A 12,341-nucleotide genomic window follows, 5' to 3' on the forward strand; every position below is an offset into this window, starting at 1 on the left:
ACCAGCGATCACACAAGGACGTTCGTTTCCAAGGTTTGACAAGTCACACAGATGCCTTCGCCGCCCGCGGAGTTTCACGGCCGCCGTCCCCCACGTGCAGTCCCCTCCCTTTGCCGCAGAGACTCACCTCACAGGTGGCGGCTGTGACAAGCAGGGGGGCACTATTAAGATAAGAGCCAAGACCTTCACTTCTAATTCAACCTTGGTCTTTTTTTTTCTTCTTCTTCTTCTCTTGAGTTCTTAGTATTTTATGACCTATTTGAGTTGCCCATGAACTCCAAATGGCTTCCAGATGGGTCTGGACTTTATCAGAAACGCAGGCAACAAAGGTCCTCCTCATCTTCCCTCATACCCGGCAGCAGTGGCTAAGCATCCACACTGCAGCATCTGTGGGCCAGGCATGAACACGCGACGCAAAATCATTCTAAGACAAAAGAGCAGCACATTTAGCAGCACCAGCCTTACACAGGGCTGTGAAAGTGTTTAATAACAGAAACAAGTAAGAAAAATCATAAATGTTAATCAGTGAAGACTTGACTCCAGATTTCAGCAGGGGATTCCAAGCAGCTCTCTTGATTCCAGTCCAAAGCTCTCTGCGCATCTGAAGACGTCAGCTCCTTTGATAGGACATGCAAGTAAGCACACGGCGAGGACTGCCACGTCCGCCTCGCAGGTGAGAAACCTGCAGGTCAGAGTAATCCAATGACTTGCTGAGGACTATTTCCGGTGACAAACAACAGACCCAGATCTTGAGACCCTGAGTCTGCCACACTTCAAAGCATTCCCTGCTGCTTCGCCAATATTCTTCACAGACTAATAATTTCCATTTGGTGCAAGGTGGTCTTTTGCCAGTTTGATTGGCATGAACAAGACTTGCTGTTGCAAAGCCATCCCCAGGGACGTCCCTGCCAGGCAGAGCTGTGATGTCACCCTCCTTACCCCAGCCCCGCGAAGTGCAGCCAGGAAGGACCCTTCCCTTGCGCATTTCACTCCAAGTGAAAGGTGGTTCTCACGCTTGCTGCGCATTGGAAACACCTGCTAGGAGGTAAAGACAGCGACTCCTTGATCCCAACCTCTTAGATTCACATTTAATTGGTACAGAGTGTAGGCTGGGTGTCAGGCTCTTTAAAAACTCCCCAGATAATTCTGATAGGAAGCGAAGTTCGAGAATCATAGCTCTGAAAGTTTCAAGGAAGGTTCTAGAATGGTTTTCTCTAAACCTGGGAGTGCACTAGACCCTCCTGGTTATCCTGGTAAATACACATCCCCAGGTCCATCCTGGTGACACTTACTCAGTGGCTCTGGGATGGAAACCCAATGGTTCTGATGTGGCTGGTGGGTAGCTGGTGACCTTTGGCTCCTAAAAGGTGGACAAATTAGAGAAATGGCTTATCTCAGACTCTCGGAATCAACTGACCCCTCTTAACCACCAGGACTTCCAAGCAGGCTTGTTTCTGAAACTCAATAGCGTTGATCCGTCCTTTCCTCGTCACAATTTGGCAGCTGTCTCAGAGGGGGAGCACACTGGTACCCACCAACCTATTGGAAGAGAAACATCCTATACTGGTCACTGTCAGGCCAGGGTGCCTGGTTCATCCAACCCTGGAGATCTGCATAGAATCCGCAGCACTGCTCAGAAATTGCCTTTTCTCCACAATGCTTGTTAATTTCATGTGCCCTCAATTCTTCTTTATTCTAATTATTCTGATAGGAGTACTTGTGATAGTAGGTTGATGACAAAATTTTGGCAAAGCTCATTATCATCACCAAACAAAATCTCCCAAAACAAGAATCGGAGGCTGGGTTGCTAATAAAACGTCATTTGAAACTTGTCAAAACCTGGACAATCAGAAAGATCTTTCATCAGCTTCTGCTGTCTTTGCATCATTTGTTTTTAATTTTGGGGACCACCTGTGCACCCCTTTCCATTCAGTGCCCCTCCCTTAGGAGCCTGGGGCTAAGTCAAATTAGCTTACTTCCCTCATCAAATCAAAACCTCTTGTACAGAAAGGACCTAGAGCTCATTAGATCCTTGATATGAGAGCTTGAGAGTAAGATAAAAAGCTCTCTCTTTTAGTGAGGTTCACAGGTGTACGTGACTGTGCAAGAAGGCACAGCACACCTCGAATCTTTATCGTTCACCAACACGTACTGTGTGGGGAACCAGAGCAAGAAGAGGAGGACGAGCTTACAACGCTGCGGGAGGCGAGGATGAAGCCAGCACGGGTCGTATGCTGAACCTCAGCAGAGGCTTCCGGAGCCACCGTGTCCCGGCGGCCAGGGCGCGTGCTGCCTTACCCCTCTGGGGGCTGTAGAGTCCACTCTGCCTCTGCCCCTTTAGTCCAGATGCACACGTTTCTCTCCGTCTGGAGCCCAGCAGTGCTAAGTCAAGCCGCGGCTGTCTAAGCGCTGTTGGGTCTTGGACCAGTTCCCATTGCGACGTTGCCCCACTTACCCAGATCTGTGATTCTGTCACCCCACCCAAGTCAGCCCTGATCCTCCAGACTTGACGTCAGCATTTGGTGCCCTGCTCTTGGCCCCTTGACTCCAGTTACCCCTCATGGAGTCTGCCGGGAATTCTCCTTCCCTTCCACCCTCCCCAGCGCTTCCTGCAGGATCTGGTCCCACAGCTTCCAGCAACGGTCAGACTTGAGCAGCCCCTGTTTTGGGGACTGCTGAAAGGGGCTAGAGTGACACTCCTCACAGAGGCAAACAATAGGTTCTCTTCCTTCTCAACTCAACTTGCAATAGAGAATTACACTGAGTCCTCAAGGAGGCCACTCAGATCAGGAGAACCTGGGTTCTGAGGCCGACGGAGCAGCTTCTATCAGATTCGAGTGACTTCTGTCAAAGCATTCCACAGATTTTCCCTGAAAATCTAGGTGCATCGTCATGGTAATGCTTTCTTTTGGATTCAGCGCCTTGAGGCTGTATCACTACCTCCCAGAACTCAGGCATATGATGACAATTGTAAAATAAATTACATCTAAAGTTAAAATATTTTCTGAGCTATGGAAGGTGCTGTGGTCTGAATGGTGCCCTTTGTCTAAAACTCATATGTGAGGTCCTCAGCCCAGGGTGATGGTGCTTGCAGATGGAGACTTAGAGAAATAATTAGGTGCAGGAGAGAAGCTGAGGTTGGGACCCTGCTGCTGGGATTGCTGTTCTTAGAAGAATGGACGCCAGAGTGCACGCGCGTGTGTGCAAACACCAAGGAAGGGCCATGTGAGGACACACCCGAAGGTGACCATCTGCAAGCCAGATGGAGAGCCCTCCTCAGGAACCGAATCGGCTGGTACTGCGTCCTCAGGCCACCCAGCCTCCAGGACTGTAAGAAATCAACGTCTCCTGTGTCAGCCACCAGGTTGGTGGTATAGCCACCTGGACAGACCAGCATTAAAGGTGGGAAAAGCCCTGCCTTCTATGACAAGTCTGCCTCATTTTCCAGTGTCCCCACTTATTAGAATTTTGTGAAAATAGAACCTTTAGTCGTTCTTTTGCTTTAGAATATTTCTTATTTGGGAACCAATGTACCTCTGCTCGGTCATGTTTTACTGCATTTATTCATCACCTGTCCTTAATGAAGTAGAAATTGAAGTAAGTGAGCGGTAAGATGGATTAAATTATTCTCTAGAGCCGTGGAGGAGGTTTCCTGCTCCCTAGATGGTGTATAAATGCCTGAACATTTGTATATAAATTGAGCAACCATGCAAATCAGTAATCTGAGACTAAAAAGATACAGAAATGATCTTGGAAATTGCATTTAAGAAAAAAAACTGACAGTATCAAGTTGATAGACACAAAAGAACTTTGATGAAAGCAGCTGTTAAATTGTTAATTTAACATAAAGATGGAGCTGATGATTCAAAAATGATCAACTGGGTTGCAGACAGCCTGTACCCTGAATAGCACACTGTGCACTGCATTCAGCCCCGCCCGCTGCTGTAATTTGGGGTTGCATTCTATCTGCATTAGCAGAACTGTTAATAAATCACACACGCAAGAAATGAGGAATTGAACATCTCCAGGTGTTTGATAAAGCTTCAAATATCCTCACCACATGTTCCAGAGGAGTCATGTGAGTTCATAACCGCGACTTGGTGACTTCTCGCCATGTTGCTCTGGATGCAGCCTGGTTCCCTCCTACAGGACAGATTAACATACAGGTTAGGATCACTATGTAGATTCCTCCAGCCTAACCCTCAGGACTTTCTTCAGAGCTTTGCGTACATTTGGCATCATGGCCCAGTGGTCATTCCTTCCCTGACCTTTCTTTTTCATTACCAGATGCACACACACTCAGAGAATGGAACTTTAGCCATGAATAGAGAGGTAAAGGAGCCAGTTGTGGGCAGTGTGCTTGTGTGCCCTCCATGTTTCATGGAGAAGCTGTGATTCAAAGGGACTCTGTTTAGTGTTATTACTGAGAAAAGATGAGGTCATGTCAGAACCAACGTAACAAGGCAGGTGCAGTTCTCTATAAGGGATCTGAAAGACAGGAGACATGGGGACATTTAAGACTTAGCTCTGGAGCTCTTGGGATCTTTGACAGGGTGTCTGAGACATCTCAGTATCTTGGGAGCAAAACACCGACAGGGTAGAGGGGAGCTGGTCGTCCCACCCACACGGTCTGACCATTAAGCTATGCCCTTTATTCTTATCCAACACCATGTTAATAGTAAATCCTCCTTTTCTTTTTTCCAATCAGCTTCTCAATAGAGGTAATCCAACCCTTTCTATAGGTATATTTTCCAATGAGTTTTATTGAATACTCTGCAAATGACCAAGAAATGGGAAAACCCTCAAAACTTCTCCAAAACTGTGGAGATACATAAATGAACCCTCTTGTCAAGACGGTCTGTATAGGACGCTTTCCAGCCAGGAAGGAACATCATGGGGCATTAGCACAGGGCTCTCCCTGCCTTCGAACAGAGAAGGCACCTGCCAGATGCTCTGCTTTGAGAGAAGATCCAGAGCCCCGTCTTTCCACAGCTGCTCCCACCAAGAGGTAGATCTCAGCTTAGACTTTTCTTCTTAAAAATATTATAAGTACTGCAATAGATTCAGGAAGGAAAGAGAGTGTCGCCAGAGGACCCTCTAACTTCACTGGAGGTGAGAGGAGGAGCCCCTCCCTCAGCACGTGGGCCCGTAGCTCTGTGAGCATTCCCAAAGGTACCTCATTCAACCAGCAGTCTTCCTGGTATCTCAACGTTTATGCAACAGCAGAGAAAAGGCAAATATATGTTGACTCAAAAAACATCTTATCAAGCAGAGTGGTGATGGGGAAAAACTGTTGTGGTCCAGGATTCAGGGGCAACGTGCTGGTTTTATCTTCCTAACCCTCAGTACCCTTATCTCCTCATTTCATAATAAGAACAGTAATAGCTTTTCCATCATGAGGTGATTGTGGGAATAGATAATGTATGTGAAGTACTTGATGCAAAATAAGCATCCCCAAAAAAGAATTATTAGCTCTCTCTCTGTCTCTCTCTCTCTCTGTCTCTCTCTCTTTCTCTGTCTCTGTCTCTCTCTCTCTCTCTCTCTGTCCACCTATATTAGGAAGAGATATAAAATCGCACATTTAGGTCCTCCTTCAAAAATTACGAGAATCAAATCATGACGACTTAAGTTAAGAAAAGCTTGGATTTCTAGTAAAAGGAAAATAAACTTTATTGAACACAAGCATGTGATTTTAAAAGTAGCCACATACGTGTGGACACCATTACTAGCAGTTAGCAGAAAACCTGTACTAGAGCACGAGCAATGATGGGTCTACTGATTCCAGCTCAGCATCTCAGGAGGCTATATCCGAGTTTGATCTCCACTTATTCATATGAATTTAACAGCCATACACAAGGGCAGCCCTCAAAACAGCAACTGGGCCCATTCAATTCTAAATCAAGATAGGAACAAACTGGTGGTGAGGATAAGGGTATCGAAAAATATTCAGATGTGAAATACGGTATCTTCAAGAATCTGTTAGACGGACATGGGAGGATGGCTGGACACATTGCAAGTAGTTTCACGCAGTGAGCGACCTGGTGGAAGATAAAAGCAGAAACAATCCCACAATAGAGCATTTCTAATGGTTGGAAACATTCATGATAATGCAGGATGCCTTTTAAGACAGCAAAACTATGGTCATTCTATTCAACAATAAGTGTCTGATGCATCCTTTTCTCACGGCACCAGTTCAGCTATGATAAGGATTCAAGAAATCAGTAAGATATTGCTCCTGTCCTCGCAAGGTTTATAGTCTTGCAGCCAAAGCCAGTACTGCGTCATTAAGTGCTAAGCAGACTGTGTTACGTGGTGTAAGGAAGATAGAAAGACAGTGGCGAAGGATGGAGAGGAAGCTGCTGCTTCTGGGTTCATTAAAATGGTAAGTTTCTCTCCCTGTTCCTCAAAAGAAAAGTCTCTGAAGTTTAGGGGGTGAAAAAGCATTTTACTTGGGATAGAAAGAGATAAATGCTGAAGTTGCAGGTAAGAATAAGACTCAACAATTAACAAGAACAGAAGAAAGATAAGTATTTTTTATCCCACATTGTTCACTAGGCGTTTTCAAAGGATGCCTTTTAAAGGATGTAATTAGGAGTAATGAGGTGCAAAATTTCATGTACAAAAATGATCTTGTAAAGGGCATTTTAGGCAGATAGTGCAACTGAAGAAAAAATGAATTTTAACTCTCTATTAACTCAACATCAATATTAAATGCTCTGACTCTTCTTTATATCCAATTCCAGTAGAGTTTTAAGAAAATCAGGAATTTAAATAAATCTGCTATACAAACCTTTTGATTGTAATTACTTGATTGCTATGTGGGTTTTTTTTTTTTTTTCATTTAAGCAGTGGCCAAGTCTTATCACAATGTGTCGAATAATTACAATTTTAAATAACAATGTCTATTGTTCAACACTCTTTGATCAGCCGCCTTCTTACCCACATTTATCAAGTTCAAGAGCTTGGACAAAGTAAGCGCTCATCACAGACTCTCTCCCGAACCGCCATCATGGATGGAGTCAGCCTGAGTGCCAGCAACCAAACCTTTACGTCCAAGGGCACAACACCACCTGGGCTGACTCTCCGACGTCGATGGCTCCAGGACTCCATTTGCCAAACTCATTTCTCAACTCTAATCTTGTAGCTTCTGCCAATGGAAAGCTAAATACCCCAGTACTTGAAGTCAAATGAATATGCATGTATTTTTTAACTGACGTATAGTCAGCTTACAATGTCATGTTAGTTTCTGGTGTACAGCACAATGATTCAGTTAAACACGTATATATTCCTTTTCATATTCATTTTCACTATAGGCTATTACAAGATATGGAATATAGTTCCCTGTGCTACATAGCAGGGCTTGTTGTTTATCTATTTTATGTACAGTAGTGTATATCTGCACATCCCAGTATGCGTGGATTGTTTAGCATTATGGGGAAGCAAGTTCCATAGTAACACAACACTAAAAACCTGGGAAAGTGGAAAATATTCCAAAATATCTTTAGAATTATCTTATTAAGTTTGGCCTTTATTGTGACAAATCCAATAAAACTCCAGGTGATCCTTAATTTGACATTCATTTCAACAAGCATTTTGTTGAATGTTTCCAATGTGCCAGGATTTTCCAGGCAATAGGAAAGCTCTCACAAAAGCTTCCAGACTGGGAGAAACAGACAAGGACAGAAGTGACTCCTCTAGGGGTTGGTTAAGTTCGTCAGAGACGTGGCATCCTACCTGATGAGGGTCTAAATCCCACGGGACATGCAAGGCGGAACTTCCTGATGGAGGTTACACTTGTGCTAGCTTTGGCGGGAAAACATTGGTGTCTACAATGTGAATAGGAAGGTCACTGTCTATAACTTCCTCCACTTGCTCTCCTTCAGTGCAACATGAGACTGGGGGGAGGAGACGTCTGAGTGGCAGGAGAGCTCACTTGCCATGACTGTCAGCTTCTCACAGACTGGAGCAATCATGACACGTACAGGTTTACAGTAAAATATGTCTATCCTGAAAAAGAAGGAAGTTGACAACCAACCTTCAGGCTATGTGCATTGCCTGCTGAGGTGTGCCTAACCTGGCCATGCTCTGAGGATCTAGAGAATTGAGGATGAAGAAGAGATTATGTACAAATGGCCAATAGGCACATGAAAAAGTGCTCAATATCACTAGTTACCAGAGAAATGCAAATTGAAACTACAATGAGGTATCACCTCACACCAGTCAGAATGGCCATCATTAAAAAGTCCACAAATGATAAATGCTAGAGAGGGTGTGGAGAAAAGGGAACCCTCCTACACTGCTGGTGGGAATGTAGTTTGGTGCAGTTTGGAGATTCTTCAAAAAACTAAAAATAGACTTGGTATATATCTGGAGGGAACTCTAATTTGAACATGCACCCCAATGTTCACAGCAGCACTGTTTACAATGGCCAAGACTTGGAAGCAACCTAAGTTTCCATCGACAGATGATTAGATAAAGAAGTTGTGGTATATTTATACAATGGAATACTACTCAGCCATGAAAAAGAATGAAATAGTGCCATTTGTAGCAACATGGGTGGACCTGGAGGTCATTCTAAGTGAAGTAAGCCAGAAAGAGAAAGACAAATACCATATGATATCACTTCTATGTGGAATCTAAAACAGTTATACAAGTGAACTCATTTATAAAACAGAAACAGACTCACAGACACAGAAAATAAACTTAGGGTTACCAGCAGGGAAACGGGGTGGGAGGGGATAAATTGGGAGTTTGATTTGCAAATACTAACCACTATATATAAAATAGATATACAACAGTTTCTTCTCTACAGCCCAGGGAACTATATTCAATATCTTGTAGTAACCGATAATAAAAAAGCATATGAAAATGAATGTATGTATGTATATATATGCTGAAACATGATGTTGTACACCAGAAACTGATACATCATAAACTGGCTATACTTCAATTAAAAAAAAGATGAAATGATAATGACTTCATATCCGAGGGAACTAGACTCCCATGAGGTGTGGACCCCCTCGGAGAGATGGGAGTCACACATCCAGCTTGGAGGGGCTAGGAGTCCATCAATATTTGAGACAAGCAGAGGCCTGGAGGGAGGACTTTTTCAAGGTCTGGTTCTGCTCTTCTCCCATTTTCAAGCTCAGCAAAGAGAAGACACCGTGAACTTGAGTTACAGATCAAACAAAAGTCTGCTATACTCTGCATGGCATTTTGCAAATTATTTAACCTCTCTGAGGCTCAATCCCCTGATTTGAGACAGAGATGAGAAAATGTTTTCCATGTGTGGGCATAAAATAAAATAGTGAATGCAAGGAGCTTAGCCCAGAGTCTAGAATATTTCAGGTGCTCCGTAAATTTAGGTTTCTATCCATCTCTCTATCTTTTCTTCTTTCACAAGAACTAGGAACAGAAAAAGTGCAGGTTTTAGCCTTAGATCTATGTTTTGTTTTTTTTTCCTTGACCATTTGTCTGTTCTCAGAAAGATAAACGAAATCTAAAACCTAGTTCTACTGTATGCTTCCCTGAAAAATACATTTTTAAAAAATGACCTTCTCTTCACAGGTAACCAAGGGGGAAGTATCCAGGTAGTTTTATCTCTGGGGAAAAACTGGTAGACACACAGTACCCCAGAGTGATCTGGGCAGCGCTGGAATCCGTTCCTGTTTACCCACTGCCCTGTTACAAGCCATCATCAATCTTCAAAATGCTGAATCCTATGAAAAAAATGACTATTTCTGGGGTTTCAAAGAAAAATGTAGCAAAGACAGTTGTGGATATATTGCATCAGCTTTAAGAAAAGCTACACATTTTTATTTTTTAGTTAAAGCATTGTTTAAAATGTACTTTTTTTCACTTAAAAATTTTTCATTGAAGTATAGTTGATTTACTGTGTTGTGTTAGTTTCTGGTGTACAGCATAGTGGTTCATTTCTTTTCATATATTTTTTTTCATTACAAGATAGTGAATATAGTTCCCTGTGCTGTACAGTAGGACCTTGTTGCTCATCTGTTTTATATATAGTAGTGTGTATCTGCAAATCCTGAACTCCCAATTTATCCTTCCCCTCCTTTCTCCCCCCAGTAACCATAGGTGAGTTTGTTTCCATTTTATAAATAAGTTTATTTGTATCACTGTTTCAATTTCCACATGTAAGTGATATCATGTGACGTGTCTTTCTCTTTCTGACTTACTTCACTTAGTGAGACAACCTCCAGGTCTATCTACGTTGCTGCAAATGGCATTATTTTGTTCCTTTTTATGGCTAAGTAGTATTCCATTGTATAAATATATCACAGCTTGTTTATCTAGTCGTCTGTTGATGGACACTTAGGTTGCTTCCATGTCTTGACTATTGTATACAGTGCTGCTATGAACATTGGGGTGCAGGTGCCTTTTTGAGTTAGAGTTTCCTCTGAATATGTGCCCAGGAGCAGGATTGCTAGATCATTTGGTAGGACTATAAAAAATAAATTTGTATTTTTGGTTAATCGATTTATATTAGCTTGCATACATCATATACTTACCTAATATTTGGTCCTGCTGTCTGAGACCCTCCCTTTGTTCCCCCTTTTAACTGTATAAATTCTTCAGTTTCAATGCTTGTTTCCTATTTTGCATGCATTTAATATTACAAACCTTATAAAGTCCTCTTTTTTTAAAAACGTGAACATATAAACACGTGCACCATTTATAATTATGACTGAATTTTGGGGAACCACGTGCATTATCTTTACTCCCTGGACATCTTGCAGAGGGAAGCGTGACCTAGCTTATCAATACATGCAATGTTTTATTCATTACTATAAACAGTGTTAAAAATAAGTACCTATTTTTAAAATACTGTTTGTTCACTGAAAAAAATGCAACAAAATGAAAAACTGAATATCTCTAAGTCCCAACAGTGCTGCAAATCATTTTCTGTACACAAAGCTGGTAGACCTTGTAACAGCGCCACATTCTCCCAGAAACAGAACTCTGTGCACACCTTTCAAGACCCTAAGTGTCACCACTTACTCTGCACCCATTTCTTTTTTTATTTCTACCAGCAAACATCACACCTGTTTCAGTGAGGGTCTGGGTAAATCTAGAAGTATCTCCCCTCATATACTTTGGTTTCCTTCTCCCACAAATTTCCAGAAACACAAAAGTGCTAGTGTGAACTCTGTGAATTTGCAGTGCTGTGGTCAGTAGCTGTAAAGATCTATTTAATAGTTAACCTTGAGTTAATTACTTTAGGTTAATAATCCTTCTTTGAATCTTGTTGTTTCAAATTGTTCTACTTAATAGCCTTCTCTCAAACAAAGGCACATCAAACTGATCAATATCACCTTTCAGTGTAGGATTTGAAAATAATACTTTTTGTTTGGCATTCTGAGTTAGACTCACAGTGTTCTGTTTTTTTGTTTGTTTGTTTTCATATTCTTTGCAATTCAAGGTTACTACAAGATATTGAATATAGTTCCCTGTGCTATCCAGAAGCTTTTAAACTTGACAATCCATCAGAATTACCAAGGTAGTTCCAATATATAGTCGACTTTGAACACCACTGATTTAGAGAAAGGGGGATACAAATAAACTGGAAAAAAACCCTCTAAATAGTGGTAGTTGTCATTCATTTCATCAGATGAATTCCAAAAGTGAAGACTGGGATGTTTCTTTTAAAGAATTTTCCATTTTTTTTTTAAGTTTTCCAAAGGGCTCCATTTTTAAACCAAACCACAGAATCTATTTTTGTCATAGAGGTGAATTTACTTTTTCCAAGGGACTGTCGGGGAAGCTTGCAGTTAGGTCTGTAAGTAGTGGGTGTAAAACTCAGAATTAGGCAAGTGAGAAAATGCCCTTAGACGGAGCTTCCTCAATAGACCAAAGCTAACCTAGACTCTGAGGCTTTCTAAAGGCTCAGAAGATTGGTGGAGTCACTTCCTCATCGAGGACGAATGAGAGCAAATAGAATAGAACACATTTAAAAGCAAGTTAAATTAAATTAATTAAAGTCAAATCCCTGGTGGCTACTCCATGCCCCAGAATTCCAGGAAGGTGAAGTTCCTGCTCCAGCCACAAGGTGGCAGGTGGGCTTTGCACGCAGTCCTCCCGGGGGTCCCCGGAACACCGCCGGCTGAACATTTAAGGAGGATCTTAGCAAATCCCAGAGAGCTGGCAAACCCAACAGCGAAACAGAAATCTCACCACTCGTAAAGCAGGGCTGAGATGCAGAAGACAAGGTCTGGGCATTTTACACGGGGGGGTTTGAATGCTTTGGGGAAAACAATCTCGCTGGGAAGTCAGGCATGGTTCTCCTCTCCAGGAGGGAGATGGGCTCCTGGGGTGCACTTAAA

General features: G+C 42.5%; 1 long non-coding RNA gene across 1 annotated transcript; it reads right to left on the reverse strand.

Moving 5' to 3' along the window:
• Positions 1–1,485: 1,485 nt before the first annotated feature.
• Positions 1,486–10,295, reverse strand: LOC116668837. Its single transcript, XR_004326031.1, has 3 exons — positions 10,197–10,295; positions 4,058–4,143; positions 1,486–1,539 (listed from the first exon to the last, which is right to left on the reverse strand). It is a non-coding gene; the product is annotated as an uncharacterized LOC116668837 (long non-coding RNA).
• Positions 10,296–12,341: the final 2,046 nt, after the last annotated feature.

Source organism: Camelus ferus, chromosome 15 (assembly GCF_009834535.1).
Source record: "Camelus ferus isolate YT-003-E chromosome 15, BCGSAC_Cfer_1.0, whole genome shotgun sequence".
NCBI classification, from domain to species: domain Eukaryota; kingdom Metazoa; phylum Chordata; class Mammalia; order Artiodactyla; family Camelidae; genus Camelus; species Camelus ferus.